This window comes from Oreochromis aureus, linkage group 6, assembly GCF_013358895.1.
Source record: "Oreochromis aureus strain Israel breed Guangdong linkage group 6, ZZ_aureus, whole genome shotgun sequence".
Taxonomy (NCBI): Eukaryota; Metazoa; Chordata; class Actinopteri; order Cichliformes; family Cichlidae; genus Oreochromis; species Oreochromis aureus.
This window is the reverse complement of record NC_052947.1, coordinates 25,698,404-25,715,635: the sequence shown is the minus strand read 5'-3', so window position 1 is coordinate 25,715,635 and position 17,232 is coordinate 25,698,404. Positions and strand designations below refer to the sequence as shown.

The 17,232-nt window shown below is 41.3% G+C and overlaps 1 long non-coding RNA gene across 3 annotated transcripts in view; it reads left to right on the top strand.

Annotated features, from left to right (window-relative positions):
• The first annotated feature begins 536 nt into the window (after positions 1–536).
• Positions 537–17,232, top strand: part of LOC116320736 — a 34,365-nt gene continuing 17,669 nt past the window's right edge. For all 3 annotated transcript variants that reach the window (XR_004199473.2, XR_005613394.1, XR_005613393.1), the window contains exon 1: positions 537–16,572. This is a non-coding gene — a long non-coding RNA (uncharacterized LOC116320736). The remainder of the gene's footprint in view (positions 16,573–17,232) is intronic.

The window sequence follows — 17,232 nt, the reverse complement described above, 5'->3', positions numbered from 1 at the left end:
CACAGAAAATGGCTACCAGGCAGACAGAAAAACAGAAAAGGACAGGCAAGAAGACACGCACTGATAGAGGCAAGCGGGCCGTGGAGGACATGGGATCCAGGCCTGGGTGTGGTGTGGTGGGCTGTCATGGCTGGAGAACGGGTGGTGTGGAGCTCTCGATGTTGGCGAATGAGTCATCTGAGGGAGGCTATTCTGTTGAGTTTCCCTGTGGGACGGTCGCTGAAGGAAGGAAGAGACCTCTTTACGTCGAGAGAGAGAGACAGACAAGAGGATAGGGAGTGAGGGAAAGTGTGGACGATGACTCAGGGCCACGAACCACATGGTGATGGAGAGGGGAGGGAGGAATTACTCATCAGAGCATGTGGAATCTCATACGGCTATCACAGGACTGACAGTGTGCTTCCCTCATGGCTGCTGCTCAGCCGCCATCAGTCCCTGAGGCACCAGCTCAACACCAGGCAGCGTTTCTTTTACCAGCCGAGAACAGAGGGAAGGGGGGTGGTGGGGGGGAGTGGGGGTGGCGGGTGAGCCTGGGGTCAAATTCACAAGGGATGGGCTTTTTAGATTCTGTCATCAAAGCCAGGTTCATTCCAGTTTGGTGTAATTTGACACGTCATAAGGCACAAATTATGATAAATGAATTATTTACCAAAGCTGAACCTACTCCAGTTGCATTGAGTCACACAAATTTTCCCCAAATGTCTCCGCTCTCGAGTGACTGACGAGCGTATGTTGGAAATACTGCATCATTATCTACCAAAGCCATTTGAATTTCAGCAGTGGCCATAATGGCCCTTCTGATAACCACGTTTTGTACTCTTAAAGGTCGTTCTGGGTATCCGAGAACACGTCCGCTTACAGAGCTTGCGTTTGACCTGACACGTCGGAGTAGCTACGGTAGCTCTTAGAAACATTGTGGGAGACCAGACAGAGTCGGGCGTAAAGTCTAGAATGAGAAGTATGATCGATGTTAAATATTGAGGTATTTTGAAACGGAAGATTTACTTCAGTAACTATCAGCTTGTATTTGGGTTTTAAATTACAGCAAGTCAGTGCAGGCCTCTGCTCTTGCTCCAAATTAGGCAACACTGTCAAAATATTTTATCAAAGAAACTTTACAAAAGGAGAAGAACTGCTTTATGAATATGTATCGGTAGTGCACAGTGAACAGAGGGAGATGTTTTAAGTCTCGTTGCTTCTTTTCTTTCTGCGCAGCTCGGCTTACAAAAAAAAAGCTCTTTCATGGTTATGTGAACCCATCTTTACAGTGATAAATGTGCCACAACAGCAAGCCTGTGGACGACAGAGTTGTACAGAGTGATGACGAGACAGAGAATAAATATAGGTAACAGGGGTAGCGGCGCAACATGCACCGTGGCTTCTCTTCATCTGCCTGCGATTCAGCAGCTTAAGTCCTCGGATATGAGTGTTGGTGAACTGGGTGTTAACAGACTACTCCATGACGGAGGGGGGAGGGAGTCAGCAGAAAGTCTGAATGACTGTGAGCAAATGCACCCACATCTGTTTTATACATGCATATGTGATGCCTGCACCTGCCACACCAAACCGTTTGGTGTGCAAAAACTACGAGCAATTAATTTTTGCACACGCAGCAAATAGGCTGGTGATGAATATACGATAGTGGCATGACTCAACAGGTGAAATAGGCACGCCCATAACCCTAGCATAGGCCTCATCTTACCGGCGGTGGCACAGACCCAGATCTTTCTCTAACAGAGGTTGGCATTATAGGGCGTGGGCCGACAGCGCTCCAACGCCAGAAGAACCACTCAAATCCAGAGCAAACACTGCAGACAAAAGGGAGACAGGGAGAAAAAACTGGAGCAGGCCTTCTCTTTGTGGATGCCTGCAGCACTGCCATAGCCAGAGCTTGTGACACTGGCTATGGTTGGACTACACAGAGATTAATATAATCTATCACATATCTCTCACGGTCATTTCTTACTTGAAAGAGTAAAGCAGACCTATTATGGTCTTTTCCAGCTTTACATTTTATATTCTTGCACTTCACTGAAGTACAGTACAGGGACAGTGTACACATAGTTTCTGATTGCATAAAATTAATGTCGTCTATGCTAAGCATTTTCCTCTAATAAACATAAAAATGTTCTTTTCTTAGAGGAATTGTTCAGGATTTGTTAGAAAACCACCTAAAAGGGGACCTTTACTCATTTCTAAGTACATTTTTCTATGTGGGAGTCTACTAGAGTAGCTTTGCAAGATTCACAGTTCAAAATAATCCTTATTTATGTTTTACTGGGCCTCTGTGCAGCCTCTCCGTCACTCTGACTGAAATAAGCCATTTTAGTGTACTTCCCCCTGTTCTTTAAGCCAGATGTTCCGAAACTTTTTCTGGCACGCCCCATTTCAGAAGGCAAAAAAATGTTCACACCCCACACTCAATCATTAACAGTGCAAAAAAGGATTCAAGCTGACTTTTACTTAAAGGTCAGGAGATTAACATAAGCAAACCCTTTATTTTCTTTAAAATAACCCTTATTTTAACCCATATTTTTCACCTGGTTGTCCCACCTGCAGTGATTCTACACCCCACCATTTGAGAACCACTGGTTTAAGCCAGCTTTCTTCTGATTGGCTTCTGCTCGCAAACAAAAAGTCTGAACAGCAGGTGAGTTTTTAGCTGCCTTTTAAAAGATACCACAATGTTCACAGATTTCAGGCTCAGAGGGAGAGATTTCCACAGTCTGGGAGCCACTGTCGGCAAAACCTTTGTTGCCTTTAGTTCTCAGTCTTGTATGCTGCATTGTTATCAGGCCCTTTTCACATGACCTCAGGGACCTGCTGGGGATGTATGGGTATAAAAGTCCACTGATGTACACCAGTCCTTGTCCTTGTCAACTTAAGTGATTAAAAACAAGAGCAAGCCAGAGATTTAACGTGAGCACCAAAGTGAAAGGGGAGTCAAAAGTTACTCAAACATTCCTGATAGAAAACTTGGCAAAAGTGGCAAGGCGACGTTTCCATAACCTTAGGCACAAATCTCTTAGAGGCACAAACAGGGACTTCTGTTTTCTCTTCATTAAGTTGGCAAAAATTGTCAGCTTAACAACTTTTAATAGAATCTATTCGCATAAGCGTGATGTGCAACAGAAATATCTCGGGGCTTAAAATAGATATATAACTGAATGTCATCTGCATAGCCATGGTAAGAAATGTCCTTTAAAGTGCTCAAAATGTGTTGAAGAACGAACAGATATAAGAGAAACAGTAAGGGCCCTAAAAGAGAACGCCGATAGAGACCGACCAGTATCTCAGCCTATCACAAATAACGTGATTGTCAGCAGTGGCGATGGCAGAGGCCAGAACAACATCAGCAAAACAGAACATTTCCTTGAATCACTTTGGATCGAGAGGTTGTTTGAGACTCTAGGAAGAGCTGTTTTGATGGAATGAGGTCTATGAAAGCCAGACTGAAATCTATCAAGAAGGTGTTTTTTTTTTGTCCAAACCACTTAGCTATGACATTCTGCAAAATTTTAGCAATAAAAGGTAATTTTAAGATTAGTCTGTAACTACTGAGAAGAGAGGCGACAAGCTGTTTTTCTGTTTTTAATGGGTGGATGATAGCGCTCTGGTCTTGATTAAAGAAAGCAAACTTTGACTGATAAGACTGAAAGACAGTTTTCAACAGAGATACATGTAAAATTTTGTGATAGCAGGAGGATGTTTTTATTGAATCAACTAATTTGACCAGTTCACAAAAAGAAACGTAAAAAGGGCTGGGGTAGGAACAGGCAGCGAAGATGCTGAAGAAAAAATATTATTTCTCACACTACTCATTTTTCTACAAAGAAAGTAAGAACATATTCACGATGTTCACTGGGAAAAATTGGGACAACGGGTCAAACACAAGTAACAATTTCACTAATTGTGTCAGATAACACCCTAACACCCGCCTCTGCTCTTTGAAACCAGGTTTTAAGACAGCACAAAAGTTTTGGTACCGGACCCTTTTTGGTTGACTTGTGATGTTTGAGTGGGCTTCAGAGGTCAGCAAGCTGTGTAGGGGGAAGCAAAACGGGGAACACACTAATTTTGAACCTGTCATCTGCTGCCTGACAACAGTTTCTCTTTTTAAAAATGCATCTGCTTTCATGACCAGTGATTGGCACAATGAACAGGAACTCTTGGCCTGCAATCCGCCGGGTATACCGGAGGCCCCGAAACATCAGCTGTCCACTAATCCAGTTTAAATCATTTGAATACTGTTAACTCTGAGACCCACACGAAATATCCCTCTGTGAATGTACATGTAAAAAGTATTACAGTCACACATCAAATTGGCAGCTACTTTTAATGCATAGCATGGAAATGTTTCATGGTTATGCTGGTACTACAGTGACCTCCTGTTGGCACCAATGATTGCTTTTTATTAGATGGAGCCACATATGTTTCCCAGTGACTGATTTACACATTATTACTGTCTCTACTAGCTAAGACATTCCTTACGTTTTAAGTGGTGGAAGTAAATCACTGGCTCGATTTATGAATAGCTTCTATGACTCAGTTCTCAGTGACTGAGTGATGTGAAAGATCCACTTATGAATTCCAGCATCGATAAATAAACTCTTGAAGAAATACATTTCAATTGCCACTTTTTGAAGAGATCTGGAAACGGCATGCTGCAGCGGTAAATGAAACAAACAAACAAAAAAAAAAAACCAAGGCTTTGCTGCACACAGCAGTCAGATCATGCTGTAGGAAGACAGAAAGGTCAAAATAAACGCTGCACATGCCTCCCAGGCTTTAGCGATAAGAGAAATAAGAGAAGGAGGTGTGTCTTTTGTACACATAGCCATATGAGATCTTTAGACTCGCTGCGTTATAACTGTAAACACAAATGTGGCACACAAATGCACCCGGCCGTGTTATTCCCTTCTGTTAGTCTTCTATAGGGTATGCTTAACTGCTTGCAGGTACTGAGCCATGACTTCAATCAGCAGCCGTGCTTCATCGTCAGCTGTTTATCTTTGTCGTTATGTTTGAATATGCAAGTGCAGATACAGTGCCGATGTTTGTGCTGTAGTATGCAGAGGAATGCAGTGCTCGTAGCTGAGAGGTGCTTTGGTGCCTGAGCTGAGTTCAAGTTCAGCTTCCTTTCCTTTTCTCTTGTCTTCTCTCTGTTTTACCCACCACAGTCCGGGGGCACATCAGGTTCCAGTTGTTTTCTGGCTATTCGGGGTCAGCGATGCACGTTGGCAGACCTCATTGGCACTTTCTCGTTGCAGTGCAAAAATCTGTTGGAGACTGAACTCGGCTCAGCGTTTGTGTGCCCCGGTGTTGAGTAACAATGAGCTCCGCAGGGCGATTGGCAGATGTCTGTTTGGTGCTGCAGATACAGTCATGCCATTGTGTGGAGTCAGCAAGTAAAATGTGTGTGTTCGTGTGCGTATGTGGATAAGGGGTGAAGAAAAGCGGCTGTTTGTTTTGGCAGGAAGATCATTTGCCAAAGAAGTGGCTCCGCAGCCAATTCTCACCAAACAAACCCGCAGCAGTGAGTGTTTTATCAGTCCAAGCACTTCAGCAGGCGAAATGAGAAGGTGGCCATTTTACTCCTCGCACTCCTTGCTGCTCTTCACAGCTAAGAGGGTTAATGGTGAGCTGCCGCTCGGCCACTTTTAGCGCGGCGTTCCGTTAAATTCAAAAGCTTGCGTTCCCTAAAACTTTCCTGTAACATTTGTTGTTAACGAGAAAATGAAATGAACAGTTCCAGCTAATCAGCAGCATGACAAAGCCTTATGGTTTCTCTGATCTTTTCTCCTACTTGCTGTGACTCACTTGAAGCCCCATTGTCTGCTCCGAGCCAAGATCCTCCAGTCCAGAGGGCGTCGGTGCCAAGCCTGGCTCTGAGGATATTACAAAAAGGGAAAACCCATCTTCCCCCAAAACCTTCTTCCATTACAGAAAAGAGGTTTTCCGCTTCTATCGAAACTGTCAGTGGAAGTTTTTCAAGCCACTTGGAAAACATCAATTGCTGCTTTTTCAGTCTTTATGTTGGCAAAATCATCAGTCACAGGAGCAGCATGATCCTTTCATAGTAGTTTTTCTGAAGAAAAGGCAGATTGTGCATGTGTTTTTATGTCCTTTATGCTCTCTTTTGTTGTATGCTTGTGTTGTTGAGCTGCACAGCTGACAGGTCTGTGAAATATCAGCACCTGCATTGTTTTTCCTCACAGTAACCTTTGCAACTGATGTGGACATGAATATGCCGCCTGTGTGTGGAGCACATCTTTTTAGTTTTAAACGACGAGCTGTTTCATGTTGGCGCAGGAGTAATAGGAGCCACGGCGTGACAGCCAGGCCTGAGGCGACCCAGAAATGTGCCTTCTTGGAACTTCCTTCTCATTCCTTGGGCATAAGAACAGCGGTGCAGTGCAGGATTGACTCCAAAACCAACAGTTTTGGAAATATCTGTTACATTTGCATCCCAAATATTCAGAAGAGCTTGCATGATGTTCTTATTTGGGTTGACAGGGTTTCATTTTTCATCCTTCATGCCTCTTGTGTTTTCTTGTCGTACTTGGCTGTTTTTGTGTTGACTTATCTCGTTGACACACAGGATGGGTAATTTTGGGCAGCGTAGATGTCTGACTGCAAACAACATGTACAACTTACAGTACGCGCAGGAACGGCGTAAACATGGTTTCTGATCGAGGCAAATTCCTGTGGTCATGTCGCCACTTTTAATGTTGACTTTTTTCTCCAATACACCTTCTTCTTCTTCTTTCATCGCTATGTGGAAAAAACACTTAAAGAGAACCTATTATGCTCATTTCCAACACTTATTTTTATTCTTGGACTCTACTAGAGTACCCCTGCATGATTCAGAGTTCAAAATAATCCCTTGTTTTAATACTGGGGCTTGGTTTAGGCTCTCAGTTCAACTAGTGGAATAAGCTGTTTTAGCTCCCTTTACGTTAACTTTCTGCTGATTGGTAGCCCCTCACAAGCAAATGATTTGGACGGCGGATGGGTGGGGCTTCGGTGTTCACAGCCAGAGCTGTGTTTTTCATATGACCAGGACATCCAAATTTATTCACATTATAAAGAGCGATGACTAGAAAGTAACCTGCCTGAAACTGAGTGTTTGGAGCAGTCTGAAGCCTGAGCTTGTGGCTCATTGGCTCATCACTCTAACATTATATAATATTAAAGAAAAGAAGAGTATCACGCACCTCTTTAATTGCTATCTTAACATAAATTTAATGTTGTCTGCAAACTTCTTTGACAGAAAAGTCTAATATGTTCGAGTAAATGAAACGATAGACGGTTAAACCAGAACTTTCCTTTTACACTGACTCACATCTCCTTGTGAGGGACCAAAAATCTGTGGGCATCCTCTTTGTGGGATCATCCTCAATGTAAAAATAGGAAAGAAGCTATGCTGTCTCTGTTATAAGTTAATCAAAATTCCACCTATAAGCACCTCATATAAGTGATAAAAGACTGGTTTGTTAGTTTCAAAGGGCTAATGTGTGATTTCTTGGCAACGTCAAGTCTTCTTATGATCGTGCAGTTTCTAGCAAGGTATGAGTCCGACACAAAATACCTTTGTTTACCTAATCCTTTCTGTACAGCTGTAATTGATGGAGATAAAACGAGCTAATTACTGAGCTGACAGGCCGAGTCATATTAGCCACGTTCGCGTTTCCAATCTTTATGCAAAGAGACTTTAACCATTAGGGTGTGTGCCGGCAGGATCTGAAAACCACTCAAATCTAGAGCAAACACTGCAAACAAAAGTGTCGAGGCGATCAAAAGCGGAGCAGGCATTTCTTGTGCGCCCCTCTTTAAAAGAAAAAAATAAATAGAGAGACAGAACCTTCTTGACCTGCTTTCAGCCAATCAGCCCTTGACAACAGGCTCAACCTGAGCAAACAGTGAGTAAGTAATCAGCGTTCACATAACCCTGATAGTAACTATCTCCTCAGAGTTATACATCAGCTGGTATTGATTAATGTGATGATGTCGTTGCTGTCCAGTACCGTGGTGTACAGCTGACTGCACTGGTGTTTTCCAGCTTTTTAAACTTTGCTTGTAACTTATGTGCATATGTGCTTAATTAGCAGTTTTCCTCCTCAGTTATTAATTATATCTATAACATGTAAGAAAACTGCAATTTCCCAGCTGAATATATATTTGAGCACCTAGTCGGTTTACTATCAAGTAATACTGCAAAAAAAAAGAAGAAAAATCATCAAATTCTGGCATTTTACAAGTGTGCACTGGCAGTATTTTCACATTTTTGCTTTCAAAATGATTGCAGAGATAATTGCATTAACACAGACAAGTCTGATTAATTTTCCGTCGATCTACTAACCGATCAATCACCTAATCATTGCATCCCTAAACTGAATTAAAACAGGTTGCGTCACAGCTCCTGGCTCCAGCTGCGCGCTTACCCTACAGACACAGGAATGGTATCAATCTTCTCATCTAACTCTTGGCCAGAAAGAAAGTACGCGTGCTTCTCAAAAATGCCGAGCTATTTCTTTGAAAGCTCAGGGTGCTCAAAACAAACAAGTTGATTCAAACACGCGTGCACCAATGCATATAATGAATATAAATGGAGGACTTGAGAGATACAGTATATGCTCATCGCCAACAATTCTCAGTTTCCTTTTCCCACCACCTACATTTGGAAAGGTGTGTACGCCTGTATGGCTCCATTAAAAGGTATCGGTTTTAATCATACTTAAAAGTGATTACGTGGAGCTACAGCACAGTGAGCCTGTTCTTATTTGGAAATATTGACACAACAATGAATCACACACTCATATCCTCTCAGTTTTCTCACGTCTGCTGACATTTCAAACTGTGCGAATAATTGCCAAATTGTCTCGGGCTGTATTAAGCCAGGGGAGGATACAAATGCCTTTAAGCAACATCAGCTGAGGAGATGTAGAGGCCGGAATAAATGCAACACTGCTTATCCTGCCAACAAAGCTTTAGAAACAGTTACACTTGTTTCATAAATCAACTTGTTAAAAAGCACATGCACATAACAGAATAAGCACTCCCATTTTCCTGAAGGCTGTACGGGAGGATGGTGGTGGAAGGGGGGTGGGTCAGGAGGTGATGGAGTTTGTAGGATAAACTTGGCTAAACTTTGTCAGTGCACGAAATTCCCCTCATCAGACTCAAGCCTGCCATCCTCCCCTCTCTACCCATCCATATCCAACAGTGCGCAAAGCTAACAAAGCCAGTATTTAAAAAGCTATTAAAGAACTACACAACTTCTTTCATAATTTAAAATGTCAAAAGCTTGAATAAGCATCCCGTTTATACAATGAGCAATCCCTCCAGGAATAATTCTCACAATTTCAGCCACTCTTCACATCATTTGTGCGAGTTTGCAGTTTTGTCTGCAGGGTCCTTGCAGATTTTATCAGCTACTGCATCTCAAATACAAATAATCCAATTCAGAATCACCGCTATAAGCTGAGCTCAAACTAAAACGGAAGGTAAATTCATGCCTAAGGGTCTTGCTGTCTGTTGGATTTTGGAAATCTAAGTCATGCATCAATTTCAGCAAACGCTAACATTTAAATCTTTAGATTATTTGTAACTTCTAAATTAAACGGGGACCTATTTAGGAGACTTCCTCGCTTTCTATCAGATATATGCACTCACAAGACACTTCATTAGTTATACTTTGCTACTAGTGGGTTGGAGCCCGTTTTGCCTTCAGAACTGCTTTAATTCTTCACGCTTCAGATTCAACAAGCTGCTGGAAACATTCCTCAGAGATTTTGGTTCATATTGACTTGATAGAATCACACACTTGCTGCAGATTTGTTGACTGTACATCCGAGAGGTGCACTATTGGATTGAGATCTGGTGATTGTGGAGGCAATTTGAGGATAGGGAACTCATTTAAAAAAATAGCCTGAGATGATTTGAGCTTTGTGATATGGTGTGCTATCCTGCTGGAAGCAGCCAGAAGAAGATGGGTACACTATGGTCAGAAACAGTACTCAGGTAGACTGTGGTGTTTAAAAAATGCTCAGCTGGTACTTGAGGGGCCCAAAATATGAAAATATCTGCCACACTGATACACCACCACCACCAGGCTGAAGTGTTGATACGAGGCAGGATGAATCCACGCTTTCATGTTGTTTGCACCAAATGCTGACCTTACCTTCCAAATAAAGACTCATCAGACCAGGCAACATTTTTCCAATTTTCCGTTGTCCAATTGTGGTGAGCCTGTGCAAACTGTAACCCAAGTTTCCTGTTCTAACCTGACAGCTAAGCAGTGGAAAAGTTAGCATGACTCCTATTTGACCAACAGTTTTTCTAAAACAGGTCATTGTGAGTTGCACTCCATTCATGTTTTGGAATAAATAAAGCATAATGTTATTAATGAAACAGATTACACCGTATTTTGCTAGCACAGTGATCAGGGACTATGACTTTCCATCGCCACAACTGACAGAACCAACATCATCCTTCTGTTGGCTCACTTGTGTGTGTGCGCTCCAAAATGTTGTGTGTTACATTCATAAAACTACGAGAGAGAATGCAAAAAGAAACAAAACAAAAAAAAACAAAAACTGGGCATACTGCAGTCTTTTTGACAGGATGCTGTCTGACGTCCAAAATATTGTGACGTCTGCCTGGGTGGCCATTATTCAGCTGACATAATGTTGTCTGATTGTCTCAGAAACACCAGCTGAAATGTTTTAATAGTATTTATACTCTTCCCCCTGCTGTAGCTTTTGTTAAATCACTGTAAAATAACAAGAAATAAAAGGTCAGACTTTGCACAACTTTCAAGTGATCTTGGCAGGATCCTTGTGGGACTAAATATGGTATGTGGGAAAATCACAGTTTTAAAATGTGATAAAGCTTAAATCTTCATTGTGTTTTCAGTTTCCTTCTGAGGTTCTCTTGTCAGTCTTGTCATATAGTCAGATTAGTAATGAAGCTTTGGGCACATTCTTTGTTGGCAAAATAGCAGCACTTAAAGAGCAGACCACATTTCCAGTGTTGATGCCGTTTCACAGAGTTATGATCTCAGATCACACACATGAGAATGTATATTAGTCTTTTGCTCAGGGACATTTTCATACTAAGCCACACACAGACTCCGGTAGTGTCTTCAGAAATGCTGATATAGTTAATTTTGACAGGTAATGCACAATGATCCCTGAAAAATCCTAACTAAAACAGTCATTCATTAAGGTTTTGGAATTGTGATCCGGTTGTATGGCAGTTTTTCCACCCAGTCTCATGCTGGAGGGAATTAGGTAGGTAAACATTAAAATTTGGAAGTTGGCTCGAAAACTAGAAGCCAAGAATTGTTTACTCTGTTACATTAGGAGGACTCATTTGGGAAGACTTTGCTAGGGAAACGCAACGCCCCTGCAGATATTTTACCTTTATTGTCATTTTGACAAACATTTCAGTCTTAGTTTGGTGAAAACCAGTGGGACCTGCATTAAAAACCTCTAGCTGGCCTTGACCAAATTTTGTTCTTTTCTAATGGCTCCCACAGCGTTGAATTCGGGCTCAGACAGACATGTTGTGTGTTAGGCATCAAGATAATTAACTGGTCACAGTCGGGTTTTCCTGGAAATTGACTGTATTAGTGAGTCTCTTCTCTTATTCTCGCCTCTTTCCTTTCATTTTTTTCCCCCGCTTGGCAACTGTCACACAGAAGGCTTTGAAGTGGGTGTAAATAAGAAGACATGCATGCTTAATGAGCACGAGTAAAAAAGGCTTAATACTTGTTTTAGCGATGTAGCTCTGCTTACCGAACTGAACATCGAGGCAGCGTGACTGCTTAATTAAGCTGTCTGTTAACACAAAGAGGCCAACAGTGACATTTGCTGTGGTGACGGTCACATCATATCTGATTAACTTCAAGTTGTCGTTTGAAAAAGTCCAAAACATCTGCAACTAAACACTTATTTTCACCTCCCGATCTCACTTGTAAAACTAAATATCCTACTGTGACTTGCCAAGCAGATGTAATGAGCCGAGATCAAATACTGAAAGTCATTCACAGACGCTGATATGTGAAAGGGCCAGAGAGCGAAAAGGAGAAAGGAAAAAACAAGAAGTGAGGAATGGTCTTCTGCTTTCAGATTTACAGCCGCGGGGTCACCAGTAGAGTCGGAGCTGGAGCAGAGTGGTGCAGAACTCTCCTCCTCCTCCTTCCCTGCCTCCCTCCCTCCTGGCCTCCTTAGCCTTCTATGCTCACACCCAATTTTTTTGGCTCTTTGTTACTGTATATAGGTCATACTGTGATCGTGTGTATATACAGGTGAATTTATTCTCCTTCCCAGCAAGCATATGGAAAGAGGTACTCAAAACATTTCCTAGAAGTAACCGAACAGAAGAACAATGCTGCATTTGAAGCAAAGGTCATGCCTTCATGTGTTTTAGAGAAGAACTCATTCTGAACAAATCCTCACTGTAAAAAATCAAAATAATGCATTCATTGTGTCATGTATAGATTTTTATTTTAGTGTTTACATTAAAGTAAAACGTGTTTTATGAGCTAGTTTTATGTTTTTGTATGCAAAACTCTTTATTTTAACTTCTCGCTACACACCCACAGCACTAGGAAAATTTCTAGAATTTTAACGCATCTGTGTGCATGCATGCATGCGAGTGTCAACTCGGCTAAGCTCAGCTATGCTGTCATCATTTAAAGAATTTATACAGTACATTTAAGGAATTATCCCAAGCGGTGCATGTCTTTTATTTGCAGAGAAAGAGCGACGGTTATAAAACAATATTACATTTTTTCCATGTCTTTGTTCTTGGCACAACAAACAGCAACGCTGCAGCGAGTCAATTTTATCATCACAAATATGTGATAAGAATAATATGAGCAATAGCACTTATTTTTTAAAAAGATTAAACAGGACAGTTTTCCATCGCTTCTCACAGCCTCTGTAACAAAATGTAATGCTTGAGCGTGCGTGTGAATAAAAGTGCGTTTGCCCCCACTAGCTTACCTGAGCTCCCCGTGAAAAGCGAACACAATCTGAGCCTGAGCAGAAAGGCAGGATGTTTTTGATGAAGCAGTGGGCTTAATTTAGGCCCAGGCATTCTCAGTATCTGTCACCTAACTCCCAGTGATCTCAACACACAGTGCAGTTGTGTGCATGTGTGTGTGTTGGTTTATGTTTATCCACAGAGGCAGGCTATAAATTCAAGAAATGTACACCAACATTCAGCCCCCCTAAAAACTGTAATACCTCCCAAATATAAAGACAACGTCATACCCATTCCCCGTTTTATTTTGCTAGTAATAATGGAGCAAATAAAAACCGCAGCTTAACAACAGACACTACTATGATAGTGTCTCTCTGATAGGATTTTATTATGAATTATTAATACTGGCTATTAAAAAATAATCCCATTAACTCTGCCAAATGCCCCAAAATCTTGATTTCTTCTTCTAAAGAAGCTGGCTTGGTTATAGCTCCTGCTTGGCCATTAAGTAACCAAACAGGCGTAGGCATTGCCAGCAAACCAGCAAAAGCAAAAAGCGAGTGCCAGCAACCTCTGCCAAAGACTTCAGCTTGCACCCAGTGTTCTTCTCTTACTGGTACACAGAAAAATGATCTGCCTACTTCTTTGAATTGTACATTTTTCTATCCCTGTATGGATTTTTAAAAAAATGAAAAAATATTTTAAGAATGAAAACCTTTTGTTGCAAAGCAGAAATATTTAAGAGAAATTAAAAGATGAATGTCTATATGTAGATTCTTGCTTTTTGAGCACGTACGTTTGCTGATATGAGCATGTGCATTTGCTCCTTCTTGGCCATTAAGTAACCAAGCAGGCATAGGCAAAACTAAAAGCCGAGCTCCTACAAACTCTGCCAGTGACTTTGTTTTGCACAGAGTGTTCTTCTCTTTGCTGGTACATAAATAAATTTTCTACCCTTTGAATTTAAGACTTTTTCCAGTCTGCATGGAAAATGTTTTTATTCATAATACTGACAAACCTCTGTTTTTAAGCAGCTGCATAAAGTAATTATATGGATCTCCATTTTCTAGCCCTCTCTGCATTGTTGCTGGATGAGCATGTACATTTTTGAAAATCACGCAAGAGGACCTTGCGACGTCTGACCTCGAGCTTGGCGTCACTTTAATGCTGCATTAAACGAACGTGCTCCAACTCGTCAAACGACTGCATGGAGAGCTAGGAGGAGATCTCTGTGGTCGTCATGCATCCATAACGATTGGAAAGACAGGAAGACCACACAGCAGCATGGTCAGATCAGGTTGTCAGAAACCATATTTAAAATCTGGGTCAGGGTCCAGGCCGTAACCTCGCTCTCACTATGGCTCCGCTCTCCCTCCTCTGTACCCGATTCCACCTTCGTCCCACGACTCTATCTTTGTGTTTTCTCCCTCTTTTGGTTGAATCACTTCACCCACTTTCCACATCCACGTCTTTATGCATTTCATTCCCTGACTCAACCTTAATACTCGGCCCGAGCAATCCAGGCAGGCAGGCAGCTTTGCCGTCTGCTTGTGCTGAGCTACATGGCATCTTAAGATCATATTAATTTCATTGTGAATTTATGAGAATGAACGATGTATTTAAATACAATAATCCAAAAATCTAAATGTGTGAATTGTTGAGATAATAGTGAAACTACTGCTCCACTCCCATGAGAAATTATAGAAAATTCAAGGTGGGTTTAAGGCACAGCCTTATAATCCAAATGCAAGTTCAGGGGTATGTAGAGCTATTATTGTTGTTAGAAAATAAATCTGTCCACTTGTTAAATGATGACGTCGTGGCCCTTGATTAATAGTTTTGCATTCAAGCCTCTATTTAATTTGTAAAACTGAATTTATCTGAAGTCACTATATATTATATAGTATTGTTATAATACAATAAGTTAGTGAGAAAACCCCAATGAGAAAGCACTTGGAAAAAGTGTCAAGCAAAAACTCCTTTTTAACAGGAAGAGACATTTGGCAGAACCACGCTGAGGGAGGGGCAGCCATCTGCCTTGGCTGATTGGTGGGTGAGGGGAAAGAAAGGGCATAAGTGTAGAAAGAAGAGCAATGAAAGACCACAGAGAGCAAACAGGACAGATAAACTACAGAAGAGAGAAGATAAAGGTTGGCAAAGGCAAGCAAGTCTCTTGTCTTTGCCAATCAAGGATTAAACATGTATTTAACATGAGGTTATTTATATACATATATATATAATATATAATATATATATGATGTTGCATTTTTTTTCTAGAAATACCAGGGCCAGAAGACATCATGTCATTTTTAGATGTCAGCTAGGGAACTGGCTTAGTACCTCTCCTCTGTCTTTCTTTCTTTTTATGGGGACATTTTTGATTGTAACATCTGAAAGAAAAACCACAATGATCCCTTTGTTGGAGATGAAAGTGTTTCCAGTGTTTTTAACTCTTAATGATGTCTCTGTGTTGTTTGCTTTTAGGAAGTGAAGAAGCATTTGAACCAGAAAACGGGTAATTACATCAGACTTGTTCTACTTTGCAATAAATAAATAAAAGAATTAAAAAAAACATTTTTAACTGTTCTTTGCTGTTTTACCCACACATGAGTTATGTTCAGAAACCACTTTTTAGTACTTTGAAAAAGATACTTGAGAACAGCCCCCATATTTTAAAGACATACTCTGTATTCTGAGATAAGCCTCGTGACCTTTGATATGTGATTGATGTGTTTGGACGTGTTTTGTTTACCGTAGCACACAGAAATTATACTTTGCTGCCTAGCAGGCATTTTCATCTAAGAGTTACGTGAGTTTCTCTTACTTCATATTGCTACTGGGTCCACTTTCTGTTTATCAGGGAACATTTCCTCACATAAATCACCCACTCTTTAAAAATAAATCCCCCAAAACATACCTTTTCTTCTATTTTGACTGTATGTGTATTAAACATATGGGATATAAATTTTAAATATATACATTTTTGACTTTGTCTATTACATATTTTACAGAGCTAAGCTGGCTACTAACCCTTGTTTTATAATACTGCTACTTAAACTAAATATATCGATTTCAGAATTAAGTATAGCAACTTTTAATTGAACTCCTTGTCAGATATTATTATTAATCTTTTAATTTGTTTTTTATGTACTTTTAGAAAGTTGAATAGAAAGAGCCAGAGATAGAATTTAAGATTTAAGAGGTGCCACATAGTTGCCTATTCTCTAAGGCAGAGCTGGCAGGCCTGCAGCAGCTCTAACAGTGGCCTTGCTGCCATTAATAATGGGAAAATGGCAAACACTGTACAAATCAACTGGCATGAATCTCTGTGCCTCTCTACAGCACAGTCTCTCTGAACCTATTGTGGAGCTAACATGGCTGCCAGCAATAAGACATGATGACATTATCCTGCTTTCTTGCTGGAGGCCTCCCAGTAAGGAGTTCTTGTGAACACATCTTCCGAGTGACATGGAGACGGGCCTGCAGCCACCAGCGGAGCTGAGCCGAGCCGCTTTAGAGCCCTGCTGAGACCTGCCAGGCCCACAGCTTTCCCTGCCAGGGGCCTCGCTCGAAGTCAAAGTGAGTTACAACCCATGCTCTTGACACACACATGCTAATGCAGAAGCAAGCACCCAGTATGTAGGCATGCAGGCGCACGCACAGGTGAAATACATAGAGGAATATATGTGTGCAACCATAAACCAGTACAGAGGCAAAGAAATAACTCTGTTCGTGCAAATATATGCACACTCATACATAATGATACCCCTCTAAAAGAGATTGTAGCTCCACTGGACCACTAGATAGACTACATTTACATACATGCAATCACACACAATCATAGATTTGGTATTTGCAGCCTAAATAAATGATATCCCTGCTTCTACCCATGCAGTAAAGTGAGCATGTCGTCCAACAGGGGCTCTATCTGTCAGGGGTAGTTTGAGATCAAGGTCCAGCAGCTGCTGGATCAGCTGGATTGATCTGTCTGGGTAAACATGAGGACTGAAAATGAGCGTGTTTGTGATTAAAGGCTTAACAGGAAGTGTGTGTGTGTGACAGTGAGAGAGAGAGGGAGCTTCAGTATGCTGTTTATACCCTGTACAAAAGAGAGCACTGTGTATTACCTCCATGCATATGTCATATACATGTGTGTGTGTGTTATATTGTGCTTATATCCAGCTCCATTTAAAAAAAATGTTTGGATACTGCTGGAGTCAATTTATAGCAACATCATCC